The sequence below is a fragment of the Sarcophilus harrisii genome, chromosome 2 (assembly GCF_902635505.1).
Source record: "Sarcophilus harrisii chromosome 2, mSarHar1.11, whole genome shotgun sequence".
Taxonomy (NCBI): domain Eukaryota; kingdom Metazoa; phylum Chordata; class Mammalia; order Dasyuromorphia; family Dasyuridae; genus Sarcophilus; species Sarcophilus harrisii.
Window position 1 is genome coordinate 408,948,063 of NC_045427.1, and position 9,919 is coordinate 408,957,981.

Below are 9,919 nucleotides of genomic sequence, written 5' to 3' on the forward strand. Positions count from 1 at the left end.
GGTTAGACAGCTTTTTTTTTTTTTTAAGGTCCTTTTTAACTCTTGATTCTGTTAGGTGCAAAAGAAGACGTGGGTCTGCATCTTTGGGAAAGTTTCCCCGGCTCCTAGTCATTAATTCATAAAATCTCCAGCATGACCGAGGGCAAATTTCGGCCGGGTTGCTGGCGAAACGGAGTAGCTCCAGAGCACACTAATTCTGGTCACTGTCATAGGTTGATTTGGGAGTTGGGGAGAATGGTGAAATGAAGAAAATGTTCCTGGGCAGGAAAACTAGAAATAATATTCTGTTTGAACATCTCCCCCTCCCCTGTTGTTTTTACTAATTGCATAGCTTTGGGCGGGAAACCGTCCTGACCGGACTGAGACAATGCCAGACCGGGGGGAGGGGGGGTTCGCGGGAGTTCTTTTCTTGCACCCAGGCCCCAGTTTGGGCTGGGACGCGAAGAGCCAGGTGGAAAGCTGTCTCCCCCTCCCCCCTCCTTTCCCCGTTTTCTTTTTGCACGTTCTCAGTGTAGAAATGAGGGCAGCCAAAACAGGCAAGAGAAGCTTGGTAGCCTAGGCCTTCCTTGAGGGCGGACCCAGAGCCCAAAGGGCACTTGAATACTCTGCAAACAGGCGCCCAGAATGTCCAGAGCCACCGCTGCCGCGCTTACCGGACCCCATTCTTGGGGCAGCCCTTCCCAATTTTGAGGTGGAGAAAAGGCATTGGTCTATAATCTTGGCGAGTAACTGCTTCTCCCCTTCCCCCCCTCGCAACTTCCAACTCCCCCCTCCCCCTAACAGAGACTCCAAGCGATTTCCGCTGTATTGTGCTACGGCTGCGGGATCGAAATGAAAAGTTAGTAGCTGGGAATGTGTGTGTGTGTGTGTGTGTGTGTGTGTACGTGTGTACGTGTGTACGCACACGTATTTGCTGTTCAGGGGGTGTGGGACAAAACCCGCCTGGCCGAGTTTGATGGAGACTCAGTCTCAGGAACCAGGGGGTTTGAGGCTGGGTCCAAGACCTAAGCCTCGAAACCGAATCCCTAGTTCAGGGTATAGCTTCCCAATTAACCCCGGCTTTTGATAGTCTCTAGAATTCCTTCCCCTCCCCCAACTTCCCAGCTCTAGTCCTGCTCCCGGCTGCCCCAAGCGGACTGGAGAACGGGCCACAGCAGGTGAGGCCAGGGTCCCCCCGGCCCAGTCCCTTATTCCCCCACCCCCTTCTGCGGTAATCCACTTCAGAGGTTTCATCACCCACCAGCCAGCCAACTCAGCCCCCTCCCTCCGGCAGAGCGGAGAACAGGCGGCCGGGTTGCCTATTCCATGTGACAGGGCTTGGTTAGGAAAAGGGTTTAGGCTTAGTTGAATGGAAAAGCTAGAGGAATTGCTGGGGGTTTAAGGGGGAGGGGGCATTGACAAAGCTCTTGCAGTCGGGGCTTTCTTTCCTCGTTGTCCGCTGCTCCCTTCGTCTTCCCCTCATCCAACTGTCCGCCACCTCTGAGTCTGTACAACTGTGGGGTCAAGGAAAAATGGGAGCGGCTGTAGGAGTCGGGGCTGCTGCGGCGGCTGAAAACCTCTTGGCCGGACGCAGCTGTCAGAGAAGCTGAGTTGTGCCTGCATGGGAACTAGGGACAAGCGGCGGAAAAGGAGGGATGGGAAGGGGCGCGGGGGGGGGGGGGGGGAACAGCCATTGGAATGTGCTGCTCACCCCGACGGCCCTGGCCCACCGACTGACTAGAACATTCATGTCTGGGCTACGGGAAGCTGTTAGCCGGCTCTTCAGAACCGTGGCCACTTGTGACTTTTCCCATCCAAAGCAAAGTACTCGTCGGAAAGGCGGCCACTCCAGCTCGTTATCGCTTAAGTAATAATGCACTTTGAATTTGTAATTGCAGAGAAACTTATCTTCCTTTATGATTCTTAGAATATCTTTCGAAGATCGCGTTTGCCTTAAAAACTAACAAAAAATCCTGCTACGTCTCACTAAGATTCCCCAGAGTGGGTCCCTTTCTTTGGGCTGAATTGGCTTTCTCATTCCACACCCACTCATAGAGATCGCGCCGGTTGCTCCATCCGGCTTTTGCTGAGTTTAACCTTCTGCAAAGAGAAGACAGTTTCCGCCTGGCAGGTGTGAAAATGAATAATTAGAGGCTATAAAAGCCGCAAACTACTGGCTGCTTCTAGGCTAGCTGAGCTTTGGAAAAAAGTACATAAGAAAGCAAACCCAATTCTCTCTCCTGCACTATCCCTATGGAATCTATCTTAAGGGAGTCAGAGTTGTAAAGATAATGCTTATATTATTGATGACCTTTTCTATAGCATTTATTTTGCTTTTTGTGTGTTGTGTAGAGTTATTTTATTCTTATTTGTAGGCTTTTTATTGAATGAATTAATGAATTAATTTACCCAGAATCATCCAGTCATGAAGAAGTGACCCTGGTTTCTGGGGAGGTTTATAGCCAATGAGGGTAAGTTGTGGCAAATCCTACTAAGCTGGAAAAGATTCGGGTTATGGATCTGAGCAGGGGTCATATATCAGTTGTTAAAAGACCAGTCTAATTAAATTTAGAGATGCTAATTACCAAATAATAAGTTTTTTCATCCTTAGCAACTAAGCAACCAAGTTGGTGATGAGAGTGCTTAAACCAAAGAAATCTTTGACGTTTTCTTGCAAAAAATAGCACGCGTACAGAGCTCTGGTTATTCACAGCCTATTTTATTTATTTATAGTACTATCTTTTGTTTTTACATAGAATACCTTCATTAAAAAATATAATATTCCTTCTACCCCTCCTTGGAGAACCAATTTCTTGTAACAAAGAATAAAAGAGAAAAAAAATTCAGCAAAACCAATCAATACACCAACCAAGTCTGATTATAATATCCCACACCTATATTCCGCTACTTCTTTTTTTTTAAAATTAAATTTTGTTTTCAATTAGCAAGCAATTGTTTTTTACCCTCCTAGCTCCCCTTCCTCCACTGAAGAAAAACCTACACCCTTGTAAAAACACGTGTACATAATCCAGCAAAACTAATTCCCATATGGTAGTGTCTAAAATTGCGTGTCTCATTCTACATATTTAATCTATCACATCTCCATCATAAAATGAGCAGCAAAATCGGTCCATTGGAGCCTTGGTTGGTCATTGGATTTAAAGTTTTGAACTTGTTTGTTTTTACAGCGTTTTATCCATTTTCTTCTGGTTCTGCTCCCTACTTTCATCATTTTATGTAAGTCTTACCAGGTTTCTCTAAAATCATCTCTTACATCATTTTTTATGACAAAGTAATATAAACATACCACAATTGTTTAAATATTTCTTCAATTTTTGGATACCCCTAGTTTCCAGGTTTCTAGCACCACAAAAAGGGTTACAAAAATGTTTTTGTAAATGGGATCTTTGATTTTTAAAAATCTTTTTGGGGTATAGGCCTAACTGGGTTTAAGGATTTAGGAATTTTTGGTGCAAAGTTCTGTATTGCTTTCCAGAATGACTGACAAAGTGAACCACTTTTGAAAAGAAGGGAGAAAAATGGATATTTTTCTTCTTTTGGTTCGACCTTCATCATCAAATTCCCTTTGTTTCTCTGGTTCTGCTTGCTTCACTTTGCATCAGTTCATGTGTTCCTATGCTTCTCTATATTTTACTATGTCATATTCATAATTTTGTTTACAATAGCCTCCAACTTTGAATTCTATTTTAAAAAGGTCATAGGCTACCTATTGTGGATATTTATAAGTACAAGGACACAGTTTCTGCCCTGAATTTTCCTGGAGGAGGGGTGGATGAAACCTGTACATTGTGATAGAAGGGCACTGGAGCAAAGGAAGGATTAAAAGTACTTTAGGAAAATCTGGGGACAAAGCTCCCTTCTGGTTTGGATGATTAGGGAAGACTTCTTTAGGGAATTATCAATGGAACTAAACTTAGAGATAAAAAGGATTTCACTGGAGATGAAGAGGGAGTGTTTCGGGCACGAGAAATACTTGAAAATCCAAAGAATGCTGATGGGATCGAGAACTAATAAATATTCAAGTGTTTGAAGAGAAAGGAATAGAAACTAAAGATGGAAATAGAGATTGGATCCAGTTTATGAAGGATCTAAAAGTCAGGCTGAGGGAATAAAGTTACTGAAAGCTGTTAAACTAGGAAAGAACTTGATCAGCTTTGTATTTTAGGAAGATTCTTTAGTCTGTGTGAAACTGTATAAAATAACTTGACCAGAGGAGTAAGAGAGAATATGTTTGAGATTATTGCCACATCCCAGAAGTGATAAGGCCCTTTATTTGACAATGGCAGTAACTGAAGTGTAAGGGATAAATGCTGGACATTTTGTGAAAGTAGAATTGACAAGACTTGACAAGTCATTGCCCATTTATGTCTTTTCTCATATCTAGAATGTAATCCCTTCTCATCTCTTCTTCTGAAAAACTCTCATTTTCTTCAAGGCTCAGTTTATTTATTATATTCATTGTGAAGCTTCCCTCGATCATGTCCTAGTTAAAAGTATTCTCTTTCTGTTCAGATTTTCATAGTCTTTTGTGAGGCAGTACTATCTCATTTTTGTATTTGCAAACCCAATATCTAGAATGTTACCTGGTACATAAGAAACATTTAATAAATGCTCCCTCATTGTTTGATTATCTGGATTTTTTCTTTGCTTTATTCTTCCCTACTTTGTTTATACTTTGCATTCATATTATATCTCCTACCTAAGAGCATATAAATTTCTTGGAAACAGGAACTGTATGATTTTTTTTCCTCTATCTTATTTCCAATGCCTTGCTTGATATATTGCACTTACTTGATGGATTTGTGAACTCCCTGTTGTATGTATGCCTTTCTGAAAGTGCAAGTCACTTCCTGTGCACAATATATGTTAGACTCTTGTTTGTCCATATCCTGTAAATCCTGCTGAGGAGGTCTGCCCAGTATGCTAGTGGCCATCTTCTAGACACCTTAACATTATTTAGGTTCCAGTAGAATGCAAGTTGTGTTCATTGATCATTCTTCCTTGTTGATATATACTGCCTAATTTCCCTTTCTGGTCCCAAGGCACTCTTTTGATATTTTTTATGTAGATTCTGCAGTTTTTCATTAGTAATATGTCCTGGTCCACTGATACAGACTATATACTTCTCCAATGTCCTTTCGGTGACCTGCAACTTTAATTCATTAGAGACTATGGTATTTCATGACTCATAGACATACAATTCATTACATCTAGATTGTGGGATTTTTTAAATGGGCCTTGTTTTAGGGAGAATCGTGGAGTTATTAAAAGCACAATACAATTTACCAAATTTTCTCTTGTCCACACTCTTCTCTACTTCTGTTAAATTCTGGGCCCTGTTGATTATTCATGTATAGTGTCTGTTGAGGGTATATGTATAATATATACATTCATAAATACACATATTGGTGGACTAGCTCTATGATTAGTTCATCAAACTGTGAATCATAGTCTACTCTAGGGCTTCTTAAACATTTTCCACTCCTGACACCTTTTTGCCCAAGAAATTTTAATGTGATTCCAGCTAAACAAGTATATAAAATAGGTATACAAATCAAACACTGATAACATATCATAATCTTTTGAGTCCCCCTCTCCCCCACATTCACTTTCCCACAGTTTTAAGAAGCTGATATCTAGACTAGAATTTGCAAACTATATGTAGTCCAAATCCTTCCCATGGCCAGGTTTTGTTGGGCCAGGACTAAGAATGTTTTTCACATCTTAAAGGTTTATTTTATTTAAAATGAAAAAAATCCAGACTTCAATGCAAAGATGGGAAAAAATGGAAGAACTGAAAAAGAGGTTAGAAAATATGGTTTAAAAAGGAAAAAATATATAGTTTAGGCATAAGAAGCAACAGTCTAAAGATTTGTAGACAGTACGAGCAGGTGGTGGTCCATATTTGGCATTTGTGCCATAGTTTGCCAACTTCTGATCTAGACAAGAAACAATAAGCACAGTAGTATCCTGTATTCTTTATACCTTTATGGTATATGGTCCATATTTGGCATTTGTGCCATAGTTTGCCAACTTCTGACCTAGACAAGAAACAATAAGCACAGTAGTGTCCTGTATTCTTTATACCTTTATAGTTATGTAACTATAATGTTGTATGGAATATTGTTTTTGAAAGCTTGCCTAGATCTTTTTTGTGTGTTCATCAAGAATGCCATTGATACCCAGAGTATTTTCATTAGAATTTTGCATGAATGGGAAAGTAGGCATATGGACTGCAAGTTAATATTTTCTCAATTTCCTTTTTCAGTAGTAATAACATCTGTGATTTTTTCCAAGTATTTGGGATCTTACCCACTTCCAGATATCTTGAATCAATTCCTTAACAACTTCAAAATTGTGTTCTCAAAATTTATACTTTGTGTTTCTATTATTGATAGATCTGATCCAACTGGTTTTCTCATCTTTGTTTTCTTTAGTGTTATGTCTGCTTACATTGGGCATTATGATATTAGAGTCCAAATAAGGTTCTTCTATCATTGATGGTGAAAAATTTGTTATATATATCTTTATATATTTTCTACTTTTTGATCATTTTCTTCTCAGCTTTACTTTTAAATGTACTTAGATTGATCTACCTTAATTGAATCTCCCAAGTTCAGCTTTCCCCCGTCTCTATTATTTCTTGGTGTTTTGTGAGGTGACATGGCTAATTATCTTCTACCTTCCTCTACAATATTTTACAAATGAATGATTCTAAGCTAGAGTTGCCCATAGTTGTCACATATCTCTACTAGGAAAAGACATCAGATTTTTGCTGAATGAGGCAGTTTTGATCTCTGTGGTGTCAAGTGATTTCCATTTGTTCAATTTTCTTAGGAAATGGTGATAGTCTGCATCAGTATCAACAGCTATAATATGCCGAATATGCCGAATTTCATCAGATTTTAGAAGCTAAGTAGGATTGGGACTAATTACTTTTTTTAAAAAATTTTAATAGCCTTTTATTTACAGGTTATATGTATGGGTAACTTTATAGCATTGACAATTGCCAAACCTCTTGTTCCAATTTTTCCCCTCCTTCCCTCCACCCCCTCTCCCAGATGGCAGGATGACCAGTAGATGTTAAATATATTAAAATATAAATTAGATACACAATAAGTATGCATGACCAAACTGTTATTTTGCTGTACAGAAGACTAATTACTTCTTTAGAAGCATAATGGTATAGCTGATAGTTTCTAATTCTACATAGTAGCTGGGCAAGTCACTTAACCTCTCTGGTTCTCAATTGCCCTCATCACCAAAATGAGAGGATTGAGTTCAATGGCCTTTTGAGATCCCTTTTAGCTCTGAATTTGTAATACATAGTCAATGTTTTTTGTTTCAACAGTTTGTATAAATAGGTTAAATAATAAATTGGAACTGCCAGGATTTCTCACCATATCTTTTTATTTTTGCCCCTCCTTTTAATTTGTTATTGCTTCTTTGCTTTAATAAGTTGATGGTCTGACTACAAAAATAGCTGATTAAAAATGACTCCTGCTTTGGGATATTATGTGTCACAGTGGATAGAATATTGGATTTTGCATCTGGAACACCTTTCTACCTTAGAAATTTTCCAGTTATATGACAGTTATATAGCCTTTCTCAGACTCAATCACATCATCTATAAAAAGGGGATAATAATAGCACCTACCTCACAGAGTTCTTGTGAGGATCAAATAAGATAACATATGTAAAACACTTTGCAAACCTTAAATTAACCTTATATGCTTTGTTAGCATATAAACAGTTTTATTTTTTTGATAATATTATTGAGTGATCAATTGCCTGATTTTCTTCTTGAAGAATTTATGAGGATTCTTCATAGTTTACAATCATTTGGATTCTTTCATTTTTTAACTTTTGTTGCCTAGTTGTTTATTATGTCTTTTTCTTCATGACCCATTTGTTATTTTCTTGGTAAAGATTCTGGACTGATAAGCTATTTTCTTCTCCAGCTCATTTTATAGATGAGGAAACTGGAGCAAAAAGGATTACATGACTTGCCCAGGGTTACACAGCTAATAAGTGTCTGAAGCTAGATTTGAACTCAGGAAGATTAATCTTCCTGAGTTCAAATCATCCATGGCATCCCTTAATTGCCCCATTTAAAAAAATTACTGAATCATATTTTTATTTTCCAAATCTCTCCACCCCTTTGCTTTTTATTTATTTTTTTTTGAATTTTTCTCCTCTTACCCATCTTTGTACTGAAATCCCTGAGTATCAAGGTTTGTTTTTTTTTTTAAAATCCATATCTTTGATTTGAATGAATAGTGATATTTCTTGTGTTTGATGTACTTTAAAGCAACCTTCACCAATTTCCTTATTTACTTTTCCAAGAATAACCTGTCAATCAACTTTCTCCTTGCTTGTAACTTCATTTTGTCTTTTGGGTTCATTAACAATGAGAATATTGAGATTGACATGATTCATTTCCTCTAGTATTATGCCTATTAGATTAGACAGGGATTTATTTAGAGTTCCAGCAGTTAAGTTAATTTTTCTCTATGATCTATTAAAGAATGGTTCTTCATATGTATCATCTCATTTTCTGCTACTCTAACTATAGAAGCAGAAGGGAATCACATATGACTAGTGACCATTTTGTATCTATTTTTGCTTTATGAGTTGCCATGGCTAACCACCAGCCTACTGATGATGGTACTCTTGTTTTGATTTTTAGTATATAAAGTTAGCTTTTGATAATAGCTTTGTACTTGGTCAACTAGTGCTCAGAAGGCAGATATAGTCTGTTAGAGCCTTACTTGAAATCTTTTCAATATTGTAGAATCTAGGTTTCATATAACCCTAGGTTTCAGTAACTCTAGATTTCAATAAAACCTCAAAATTGTACTTTGTGGAGGGCCTAATATATTGTAGTTGCTTAATAAGTATTTACTGAATAGAGATGAGTTGAGAGATAGAGGGGGAAAAGTGAAAGATGACTGAAATTTTAAGGTAGGGTCATAGGGAAGATGGTGCCTCTGTTCTGAGTGGTATTCTCAGCTGGCTACTTGTGAATCTTGGGAGGGGTCAGAGATCCTAAAGAAGAAAAAAAAAGCTTTTAAGAAAATATATATAGGTAAGAATATTATACTCGGCATGGACAAAGAGAGGCCAGGAAAGGAGAAGGAAAGAAGGAAAGAAGGGAAAAAGTTTTACAACTGAAAGTTCCAGTTGTGGGCTAATTCTACTCACAGAGGTTGTTGTTAGGGCCCTAGAGAGTTAGAGGACTTCTTGGAAGATGAAATAAAGTTTGGGCTGCTGCTCATTATCTTATTCTTATGCCTTCCTGTTGGGGCACAGCCTTGTGATCATCTCTTACATGTGAATAGATGCTTATGGTGTGACCCTCTCCAAGGTTCGGCCAACCTTGCTTGAATTGATTGCATCATCTATTGATGGGTGCTGGGTTCTTTTTGGATCTAATGCATTGTTACTGTTTTCATTGTATCCACATTGCCCTCACCTTTAAACCTTCACTTCCGTTCAAAAGATAGTGCAAATGTATGAGATGACAGTTCAGAGGAAAGCGGACTTCCTCTTTTCCCTCTGTTATTCACTTCTTAGAGTTAATTTAATTAATATGTGTTATAGTAGAAAGAACCCTGGATCTGGAACCAGAAGACATTGGCACAATTCAATTCCACAGGCACTGTGCAAGATAGTGGGCGATATAAAGACAAAAGTAACATAATTATTATCTGTGTGAACATGACCAAGTTATTTCCCCCTCTCAGCCTCAGTTTCTTCATTTGTAAAACAAATGGGTTGGGCTAGACAAACTTCAAAAATATTTCCAGCTGTAATCCTATTTCACTACAGAGCATTTCTAACTGACACTTTATTTGGCACTTTAAAGTTTAGAAAGCACATTCTACATATTGTCTTTAACCTTTTATCTTCCTTCCTG